Raw genomic sequence first — 11,598 nt, 5'->3', positions numbered from 1 at the left:
AAGTGATTTTACATGAAAATATTTTTGCATGAAATATAATTTATTTTGGAAATTGCATATATCTTTTAGCATAAAAATAAAGTTTGGCATGCATTAACAATTGCTAGTGTTAGTCTTATCTTAGCCATATCAATTATTGTATTGTATATGGTATCATATAATAAGAATAATAGTTCAGCATGTTTTTTATATATGGCATTACATGTTTTTTTGTTTTCAACCATTATGCCTAAAATAGCTTCAACGTGGTCTATTATTTGGCTGAACTTTCATATACTTTAAATGGCATATTTCTTTTTGATACTCATTGAAAAGGAAGATTGTGTATTACCGTTGACACACAGCCTCTGACCATGAAATGGCAATTGACTTTGTTTCAACATAATCAATTTTATTATGGGCATTGAAGTGCAACGGTAATTGGTTTTAATTGTGCATTGGCTGAATTTTTTTTCAACGCTCCTCTATCATATTTTCAGTATAAATAAGAGCTTTGGCAAACACATTCATTCACACCTTGACTTGCAACTTACAGTCAAAAACTCTTTCTCCCTCTCAAACACCTTGACTTGCAACTTACAGTCAAAAACTCTTTCTCCCTCTCAAACGTGCATTGCTATTTTCTCACTTGATCACTTCTATTTTATTTGAGAGCTTATATACTATATAGTTTGCTTTGTAATCTTTTGAGCTTCAAGTTGTTTTTATCTACACATTCGGTGTAATCATTTAAATTATTATATTTCTTTTGTATTGGGTGCGATCCCAAATTTTCAAGAGAGGTGATATCTCTTGGTTTTAGAGACTCTTCTACAAAGGATTGTTTTGTTTGGAGAGTGTTCGTTATTTGTAAAGGTTACCGGCTTATCCTAATTAAAAGCTTGAGCAGTGAAAATCTCAAGGGGCTTTTCCTTGGGGACTAGACTAGGCCTTGTTGTTCTAGGCCGAACTAGTATAAACTTCTTGTGTCTTTTCTCTCTTCCCTTATCTCTTTTATTTTTTGTTGTTATTTATTTTACCTTTAACATCTTTATTTTTCGCATTTATTAAAAACTTCTATAAGCATTTTTTTCTACTTTGGTTAAAATAATTTTTAGTGCTTATTTTTTAAAAACTTCTTAAAGATCAGAATTCACCCCCCTCTTGTGTGTTTGAAGTCACTTGTTCAACATTTATTACCAAGGTTAAACTTGAATAGAACTTCACTAAAAGTGCATAAGTATTTTTTTTACTTTAGTAAGATCTAATTAATTCATAAGTGCATCTCACCAAAAACATGTTGACAATGTGATCACGATTGTATTTCGATCATATTTTTGTCATGATCCATTTTTTTTTAACAAATCAAAATGATATATATACTCAAAGGTGCTTCCAACCGTACAAGGTGTGCGAGGAGGAAACACACCAAAATGATCCATGTTTTTTATCCATATTTTTGTCAAGATATACATGATCCATATTTTTTTTTGTTACTTTCGATCATGTTTATGAGATGTCATCACATGATTGTGTTTTTCACACAATATGCTAATCTTCTAAAAGCACATTTCATAATATGAATTGACAATCACATTTTATGGATCATGTATCTTATTCCAACAACTTCTTGTATTCTTTTTTATTTCTCATCCCTTTCACATCCCAATTCCAATGTCATCTTTCTTCTATTTTCACCATGATCTAACCTTGTAAAAAAATAAAAACAAACACTAATAATGGTTTTCATTTCAAACACATTTCAATAGGTCATCTCGAGCACTAAATTTCTGAAATAAATATTCAACAAAATATGAAATTGATCTCATATTGAAACATATATAAACTAAACATAAATAGTTGTCATAATTGAATAAGCAATCAATGATTAAGTGTGCCAAAAAAGTGTAGGAGTGAGTGAATTGAGTATTAAGTCTAAATTTTAGTGAGGTTGATGAAGTTATGTTCAAAATTTTACTTTTAGACAAATTCTGTCTGGAGCGTTCTAGACAAATCCTGTTTGAAAGAGCACATTCCTAGGCGAAAAAAAAGCTCTCATAACAATTTGGGATAAGCTTTATTTATTTGAAGAAAAAAATGAATTTTGTGTCGTAAGTACTTTAAACAAGTTATGTGTCATGAAGTTTTTGGAATCATTTGTGATTTTTTTTAGAAATGTTTTTGTGGGGGTGAGGAATGTTGCTGCCTAACCCTTCACTGAAATAGAAAAAGATGGGTTGAAATTATCTTGACTCGGTTGACATCATTTATCTAATTAGTCTTTAAAAAAAATCATTTATATATCTAATTGGGGTATATATATACATATGTTTTCATTTATTTTGTTCATTAATTAGAAGTATTGTAGGGTTCATGTAATTGTATAGCCAAGACAATATTATTTTCTTATTTTCACAAAATTGGCTGTAGATGATTCTAAAATCACAAATAGTTATAATATAAATATAAATGATAACAAAGAATACTAATAATAATAATAATAATAATAATAATAATAATAATTATAATAATAATAATAATAATAATAATAATAATAATAATAATAATAATAATAAGCGTGTTTGCTCAAGTTATGAAAAAAATTGTGATAATTTATTTTATAATTTTTAATTTATAAATAAACATTAAAATTAGCTTTGGTTGTTAAATTTTCAAAGGTATTATATTTGAAAAGTCCTTATAAATTCAAAATGGCTAACGTCATCACTCTACAGCCATTTTGTCCATAATCCAATTGGTTGTGTTAACAAAAATAATCATATTAGTGATTACCTCTAAGAGAAATATTAAAAAATCCCTTTCATTATATTTGGTGTTTATTTGAAAGCTGAAATTGTTTCATATATATAATATACAACTTGATTTAGAGTGGTGCAAAAAGATATCTCAATATGAACTTCTTGAAGCTTTTCCTAGTTGCATTAGCCCCAGTTGTGAACACTTTGTTCATTGCTATTATTGGGGCTGTACTTGCACTTGATAACATTGGCATACTCACAAAGAATGCCAAGAAGCACCTCAATATTGTAAGTTAATTAATTTTTAAACCACCAATATTTTTTTTCCATGATCCATATATAGGTATAAAATTTAAATCATTCTCATTCTGAACAGTTTTTTTTTTTTTTTTTGTCTTTCTTTCAATCCTCTCTTGTTTCGTTTTTAAAAGGTTTCATGATCGATATATAGGTATAAAATTTAAATCATTCTCATTCTGAACAGTTTTTTTTTTTTTTGTCTTTCTTTCAATCCTCTCTTATTTCGTTTTTAAAAGGATTAAATGAGAAATAGAACATTACTTGGCAACAAATTATAATTAATAATTACTTGGCAATCAATCACAACTTGTCAACCCTTTTGTTTGGGTAAAAGAGAGGGCCTGACCGCCAAAGAAGAAACAATCAAACACAACCTAAAAATATTCTAACAAGCCTAGGAGAAGCGACTCGAGAGGTATCATCAACTAAGAGAATCTTCAACGCATCCAAAGGAATATTGTGAACGATGAGAAAATCTATAATGTTTAAGCTAAGAGTGAAGTTCGCAAGTTAATCTACGCGGCAATTTCCCTCACGCCAAGTATGGTTGAAATTGGCGTGCCAATTCTTTTTCACTAACTCTCGAATTCTTCAAACCAAAAAATGTTCTCACTAAAGTTATTAAAACCCTAATCCATTTAAGAATAAGAATGACACTGAGGCAAACAATTAGAAGAAACTAATCTAATCCATTTATGGCGCCTAAAATTGGTTAAGATTCTCTAATGAGACATTAACCAAACAAATGTTTCAATTTAGTGTGGTTTCTTCCAATTCCAAATGAGATGCAAATCTGTAAATTATGGGTCTTACGATTGTTAGGACTAATTAGGAGGACATATGTCCTTATGATATCTTATTTTAGTTGTTTTAAAAGCCCCCATTTTAAAATTTATTTTGGACCTAGATACACATTTGGTCCGCATATGACATTTGTTTCCATTCATTTCTCGGTTTAATTGATTTTTGGAATTAAGAAGAGATGCTTAATTGCTTTGATGATTTATTTTTTGAGGGGTGATTTGATGAATTAATTATATAGGTGGTTTATGCCGTTAAATATTCTTCTGAGATATATTATTGGTGTAACACTCCATATTATTAACTAGAATATAATATAGAATGTTCGCTAAGGTACTAGTAACTGGTTGAAACTTAAGGTTTATAACTCAAATAAACATAGCACTTATTACATGAAGTATCCAAAGGAGTACCGAGTCACGTACTTCAAATTATTAACGAATAAAAGTAAACGAAACTGAGAGAAAGGCTGCCACGCCGAACAACTCCTCAAGTCTCCTTCGCCTTGGCTTTATCAGTTCACTTATCTGTAACATGCAAACTAATTGGAATGAGAATACATCTCAGTGAGTTCATAAATAAATCATACATGCACCTCGCCTCATCGGCAATAATTATTAAGCTTTTGCATATAAAATTCTTACCAACTATTTGATTATATCTAGATAACCGGTAAGGTAGACTAATAAGTCGTAAATGGCGCCCCATTTACCTGCCCTTACCGAACTTACTTAGGGTACCCCATGTGTTTTGGGAATACCCTTCTGCCTCACAATTTGTGTCTTTTAATTATTACCCTTGATTTGCTTAATTAGTATCTCTTAGAAATCGTGGTTGGGCCTAACACAACCCCACAAAACCGGCTTGTGAGGTGAGGATTGCCCCCACTTATAAACAAATTGTCAGGCCAACTCCTAACCGATGTGGGACTCTTAACACACCCCCTCACGCTCAGGATTACACATCTGAAGCGTGAACATAAATGACGGGTGGCCCGATAACGGAAACCTGACAACAGGTGGCCCAAAATCGTGAAGAGGCTCTGATACCATCTTAGAAATCGTGGTTGGGCCTAACACAACCCCACAAAACCAGCTTGTGAGGTGAGGATTGCCCCCACTTATAAACAAATTGTCAGGCCAACTCCTAACCGATGTGGGACTCTTAACAGTATCCCTTTAATGATCTATAAATAATAATACATATAACAGTAGATTACAATGCTTGAAATCCAACACATAATTCATAAGTATAGCCACCAAACATATATATCCATGGACGGTGATGATTCAAACTGAAACATAAGTTATATATATATATATATATATATATATATATATATATATATATATATATATATATATATATATATATATATATATATATATATATATATGTATACCCATATGCAATTGCCGTAGCACCTATCCTTCACTAGTTATAAATCCACAAAAAATCCAAAACTATATTTCCATAATTAATTAATTGATTGTATAATATGAAGAAATGAAATGAAATTAAAACAAGAACCAAATCATCATATTAATAATGAGGAAGTTCACTATCCGTGAAACACCATCAGGATCCATATTATTTAACTAGAGACTTACCACTAAACCATAATGCATCAAGTAGCAATTGGAGGTAGTAGTAATTTCTCAAAGATCAAGAATATATACATACACGGTGTATAAGTGGCAGGGCATCAATTCACAGTCCACAATTAACATAGACAGAGTAAACCGATTAACACATATAGCCACGACATAATGGAAACAGTGGATTGAATATCAGATATATATATATATATATATATATGGGGTTTGCTAGAACACACCCACTAGTTTTCATGTGGGAGTGTTTTAGCAAGTAAATAACTAAAAAGTGGTTAAATACACCCTAAGGTGTATGTTGCTATAACACACCTTCTAACAAAAACAAGTGGGTGTGTTCTAGCAAATCCTATAGGCATTTGCTAGAACACACCCACTAGTTTTTATGTGGGAGTGTTTTAGCAAGTAAATAACTAAAAAGTGGTTAATTACACCCTAAGATGTAGCTTTGCTAAAACACTCCCACATAAAAACTAGTGGGTGTGTTCTAGCAAACCCCTATATATATATATATATATATATATATATATATATATATATATATATATATATAATTAATTCATAGTTCATCAGTAAGATAGTATATCGACCCCACATCACCCTAGATGAATCTTATAAATATCCTCCGATTGATAGTTAGGTTTTCATCAAAGTAAACCATACCAATAAATTGTATTTCAGAAATTAATACTTGATTAGAACTCACCTGATTAAAGAGTCATAAATGAAGAGAAAGATTGGGGATTCTTCTTGCTGTTCTTAGAGAGGTCAAATGGGAGTGGGGGTTTTGGTTATGCCCAACGTGAGTCAGAACGTGGAGAAGTTGTGAGAGATTTTTTTCTTTCCCTAATTGTTGACTTAGCCTTAAATATAAAAACTTATGTTTGTAAAATGACAGCTATGCCATTACTCTTTATTTTCTTTTCCAATATAACCTTATTTGCTTCTATCCCATTAACACACTCATAAAATGTTATATTAAATTAAGGTAATTTAATAAATAATAACTAATGGAAATATGCTATTATTTTTGGGTGCTACAATTGGGACAACTCTTGCATGGATTCTTACTAAAATAACTAGAGTTCCTCGTCATCTTCATGGCCTTGTGATGGGGTGTTGTGCTGCAGGCAGGTTTATTTAAACATTTATATATATTTTTTTCGAGTAAATAGTCACTTTAATCCTTCACTGTGCACCTCGCTGTCACATAAGTCCCTGACTTAGGATTAAACACACAGAAGTTGCTGACTCTGTACTTCCGTTATCACTTTAGTCCTTGCCGTTAAAAAAATCTGTTAAGTAAAGATGTGACACATGGCTTATGATGACAAGGAGTATGACGTGTCACAGGGACTAAAGTGAAAGTTGAAAATGGTCACTTTGGTCCTTGAACCGAAAATCGATATCCTCAACTTACTGTTAGGTCCCTGACTGTGCATACTTACTATCAGTTAGGTCCCTGACAGTAAACACGAAATTTCACTAAGGTCTATGGAAAGTTGTTAATTTAACATGCTTTATGCTACCTACCGACAACACTAAGATATATTTAGCATAACTAAGGATTATATGAAGTTTATTAATAACTAGAATTGTTTACTAAGGATTATATTTAGCAGAAACTTGTATGTATATTATATTCCTGTAACTATATTCACATTGAAATGACAATCAGAACCTGTGTTTGTGTGTACTACTAGTCTAAGACCCGTGCGTGGACATAAACTAAGGTTTTTCCTATGAAGATATGAAACAGGATCAGCCTCAAATCACAAAAATCGACAAAAAAAAAAGGATCAGCTACAAAACGTACTTTAAGCAAAATTATGTTCACCGAAATATATTTCAGTAGAGAAAAGATTTTAAAACTATTTGATGCATAAATTTTAGTGTAGTTCAGGTTGCGACTGTGATCAAGTGAGCTGGGTCAATTTTAAGTAGATTACCCATGATAATTTGACATTCATTTTAATATATATTATCTCATGTTTTGATAACATGATATATTTGCAAGTAATAGTGAGTAACCTTAAAATTCAAGTGGATTTCATAATTAAGAGTTTAATTATTATATGCAAATCAATTTAGATATAAGAACCAAAATAAATAAAATATATAAAAACCCAACCGGCCATCAATCCGAGTAGGGTAGGTTTAATTGAAAATTAAAAAATAAATTAAAGTCCAACAATTTTTTTTTTGAAGGAAAATTAAAGTCCAACAATGAAAAATAGTATTTAATTATTCAAAATAAAAAAAAAATTAGTAATCAAAATATCTGTTCCTCTTCAAAAAAGTAATCAAATAATTTTTTTTATTCTTTTGATTAGAAAATATATTGAATAATTAACCCAAAAAAAAAAAATACTGAATCTACTTACTATATTATAAAGATAAATCCCAATGATTTTACCATTTTGTCCCTAAGAGGGGCATTTTTGTAATTTCCTATTGATGTGGTGTGGTTAGTGCCACCTCATCATTTTTAGGGTGCATTTCCCATTTTGCCCCTCACCATTTTTTAATTATTTTATTATTTTTATATTTTTAACTATTTTCCAATTTTTATTTTTTTAAACTATTTTTCAATTTTTTCACCTAAATTCAGTTACTTCTACATTGCCGTTGTGGGAGATTAAGGTATCGTTTGACCCGACTTTTTTCCAACTTCTCTACATTTTTAAGGAGAAGTTAGGTCAAATACACTATCAATTATTTTAATTTCAATATTGTTTAATCATCACAACCTCACAAATATTTTTATTCACACTGTCATATAATAATACCAAATACTTTTATTTCCTTTCTTCAACCTCGCAAATATTTACACACACATTAACGTTTAGGGTCCGTTTGATGGTCAGGATATGATATAAAATTGGATAGAGATAGGATATGATAAGGACATGATAAACATTAATCATATCATGTGTTTGATGCACACATGATAACAAACAGAATATCATTATAATTAAATGAAAAAATTGCTCTCATAATTAATTAAATATTGTAAAAATGGCATGTTATTAATTATAATAGAAAATACATGCTATCATTATTTTAAAAATGACAATATTTTAAAAACGGCAGAATATTAAGATAATAAATAAGGAAATATCTTCTAATTCCATCAGGATAATTTCTAGCCTAGCCTATACTCAGGATAGAAATTACAAAGGAAAGTCATGATAGGATAGGAAAATGGTTTATTTTATCATATCACTGTGGTGCATCAAACATGAGATTTAAGTAGGATATGATTAATGTATCATATCCTATCTCCCTATCGTGACCATCAAACGCACCCTTAGAGTAATATTTTATGTCCGTCTGTGTTTTTGTTACGCTGATGCATATAATTTTTTAGTGTTGCTTGGTTGAGTGCTACCTCACCGATATTTTTTTTTTAACTATTTTCCAATTTTAATATTTTTAAAAACTTTTAACTATTTTCCAATTTTTTTATTTGAGGGAAACTATTTTCTTTCATCAACCTCGCAAATATACAGACACACATATTAGCGTTTAGAGTAATATTTTATGTGTGTCTGTTTTTTTTTTGTTACGCTAATGCGTATAATTTTTATAAATTTTTGATTTTAATTAAAAGTAAAATTGTAGATGTCTTTTCTTCAAAAAAGGTATAGATGCCTAAAAAAATTATACTTATCTTATATATATATATTGCACATTTATATCGTAACAAACTATGCATATCTTTTTCTTATTCAAAAAAACTAAACATTGCTAAATAGAAAAGATATTATTTTCTGCATCAAATGATAGGATTTTGTATAAGTTTGATAATGACCCGAAAGATGTCTTTCCTTATGTAGTGGGAATATAGTTGATGTAACACTATGGGAAAAATACTCCGTAGCTTTATCATTTACCATCTATTTACCTTGAGTTCTTTGCTTCCATTTTGTAGTCAATGGCAACCCAAATATATGTAACAATTGGTCAGGTTCGAAGCTGCTCATCAACCTACATCATCCGGTTGTTGAGAAATTTAAGACTTAGTAAGTTTGCATTATGATTTCACAATACAGTGGTAGAGTAACTTATTATTTCACAATCCGATTTGATTGTTTTTTGACCATGTTTCTTGAATTGTTGTCATGACCTTAACACTTCTCAAGCTCAGAGTCAAAGCTTCAGTTAGAACTTAAGTCAGAGTTCGACTTCTTCTCAACGTACTTCGTACAACGATTTTTCCAAACTGTCTCAGGTTAGACCAATTGCTGAATTTATAAACTTAGTCAGTGTCTGCTTTTTTTTATACACAAACATGCTTTGTGTTTTTTTACGCACAAATTAAAAATATATATTGCATTATTCTTTATTTCATGTGCATAATATGTGTTAGGAAACATACTGCATCACTATTTGGAAAACAACTAAATTCAATCCTAACCAGTTTGGATTGTATTATGAGAGTTGCACCAAATGTTCGAAGACATCAATGTCAAATGGTGCTAGCTATATATGCACACGCGTAAGTGATGCTTAATTTTCATTTGTTTCAACAATGTTAATTGGTCATGCTACATTTTCTTTAGCTTAAAATCAGTTATGCTACCTTTATTTTATAAATTATATGTAACTATATTCGCATACATCTTATCCATGTAAATATGCATTAGACTAATATTGCAGTTATTTTCCTGTTTAGCATTTCCCAAACGAGGTGTCAAGAACAATTCTGAAAGGAAAGCGCAAAACAATCACTCTCATTGATGACCAGACACAGAGACAATATAACTGTCACCTCATTACCGCGGATAGAGCAAGCTATGAAAATTACTTCGGTGGGCAGTGGTTCAATTTCTGCAGAAAACGAGTGATGGAAGAAGGTGGTAAGCTCATCTTTGATCTCGAAAAGTCACAGAAGAACTTGCAAATTCGAGTTGCTCCAAAGTAGATCTTTGTTGTTGAACTCTTTGAATTTCTTCTATTTTGACGTATCGCTTTGGACTGTAGTCGTAAACTATCTTGACTTTGGGATGTCATTTGTTCTTTTCATTTAGTCTGTTGTAAATATTAGCAAAAATCCATTTTTGGTTAGTCTATAAAACTTGGAATCTCTTTTATAAACCTAACTATTATGTAACGTTAATCTGCACATTGTTGGTTCCTTCATTGGTTCCAATTAGTATCATGTTAATTGTAATGTTGTTTTCCTAATCTCTTGAACAAAATAAAATATGCTCTTTTCCTACTGTAGATCTTTATAATGCTTTGGTAAATGTTTTAGAAATGTACATATATATAACTTCTAACTAACACTGCAATTTGTTTTATACCCAGCACTTCTCAAATGAGATATCATTGACATTTCTAAAAGGAACACGGAAAACAATCACACTCATCGACAAACAGGCTCAAAAAAGGTATAAGTGTCGCTTGATAACGGCAAAGAGAGCAAGTTACAAAAATACTTAGGCGGCCAATGGTTCAAATTTTGTCGAGAACATATGTTAGAGGTAGGTAATAAGTTAATTTTTGATCTAGAGAAGCCACCTAAAAATATGCATGTTCAAGTCGTTTCCAAATAAAGATTTGGTGTTCATGATCCGCACTTTCAACAGATCACCTTAACTCTAATCCTAGACTAGATTATCTTCACTCACCGATGCTACTTCTTTGCTTGATTTCATTTGATGTAAATATGGGTATCAATCATTTTTTGCTAACTCTATAACAACAACACTCTTTTTTATAATTTTGGATAATATGTAAATTCACACATCATTGGTTCCTTTATTGGTTCCAATTGTTTTCATCCTAAATATTATGTCAATTCATAATCTCATAAACTGATTATATGCTCTCTTAATCAGCCCATACATATTTTATGATGAATCACAATGTTCCGTCGTTTTAACATCTCTTCTTTCGAAGAATTTTTTTATCGAATACGTTATTGAACCCGTGCGAAGCACGGTTCGCACGGGTTTGTAACTAGTAAATTATTAAAGATATATTTTAGGATGTAGGTATTTTGAAAATTAATTATTTTTTCTTGAAATATTGAAAATTAATTATATAATTCTATATTGAAATTGTTTTATCTTCTACTAAACTAAATAGGACAATTGTTATCCGTTTTTTTTTACAATTTAATTTAACCCCTGTAGGGG

The 11,598-nt window shown here is 30.5% G+C and overlaps 2 long non-coding RNA genes across 2 annotated transcripts; both read right to left on the bottom strand.

The window, feature by feature from the left end:
• Positions 1 to 370: 370 nt before the first annotated feature.
• On the bottom strand, positions 371 to 697 carry LOC146896964 (uncharacterized). Its single transcript, XR_015022164.1, has 2 exons — positions 564 to 697; positions 371 to 516 (listed from the first exon to the last, which is right to left on the bottom strand). It is a non-coding gene; the product is annotated as an uncharacterized LOC146896964 (long non-coding RNA).
• A 3,476-nt stretch (positions 698 to 4,173) lies between these two features.
• LOC146896963 (uncharacterized) lies at positions 4,174 to 6,333 on the bottom strand. Its single transcript, XR_015021521.1, has 2 exons — positions 6,159 to 6,333; positions 4,174 to 4,366 (listed from the first exon to the last, which is right to left on the bottom strand). It is a non-coding gene; the product is annotated as an uncharacterized LOC146896963 (long non-coding RNA).
• Positions 6,334 to 11,598: the final 5,265 nt, after the last annotated feature.

The sequence above is a fragment of the Medicago sativa genome, chromosome 8 (assembly GCF_051527215.1).
Source record: "Medicago sativa cultivar Bolivia chromosome 8, Bolivia_mono, whole genome shotgun sequence".
Taxonomy (NCBI): Eukaryota; Viridiplantae; Streptophyta; class Magnoliopsida; order Fabales; family Fabaceae; genus Medicago; species Medicago sativa.
The sequence above is the reverse complement of the archived record's forward strand: the minus strand, read 5'-3'. Positions and strand labels throughout refer to the sequence as shown.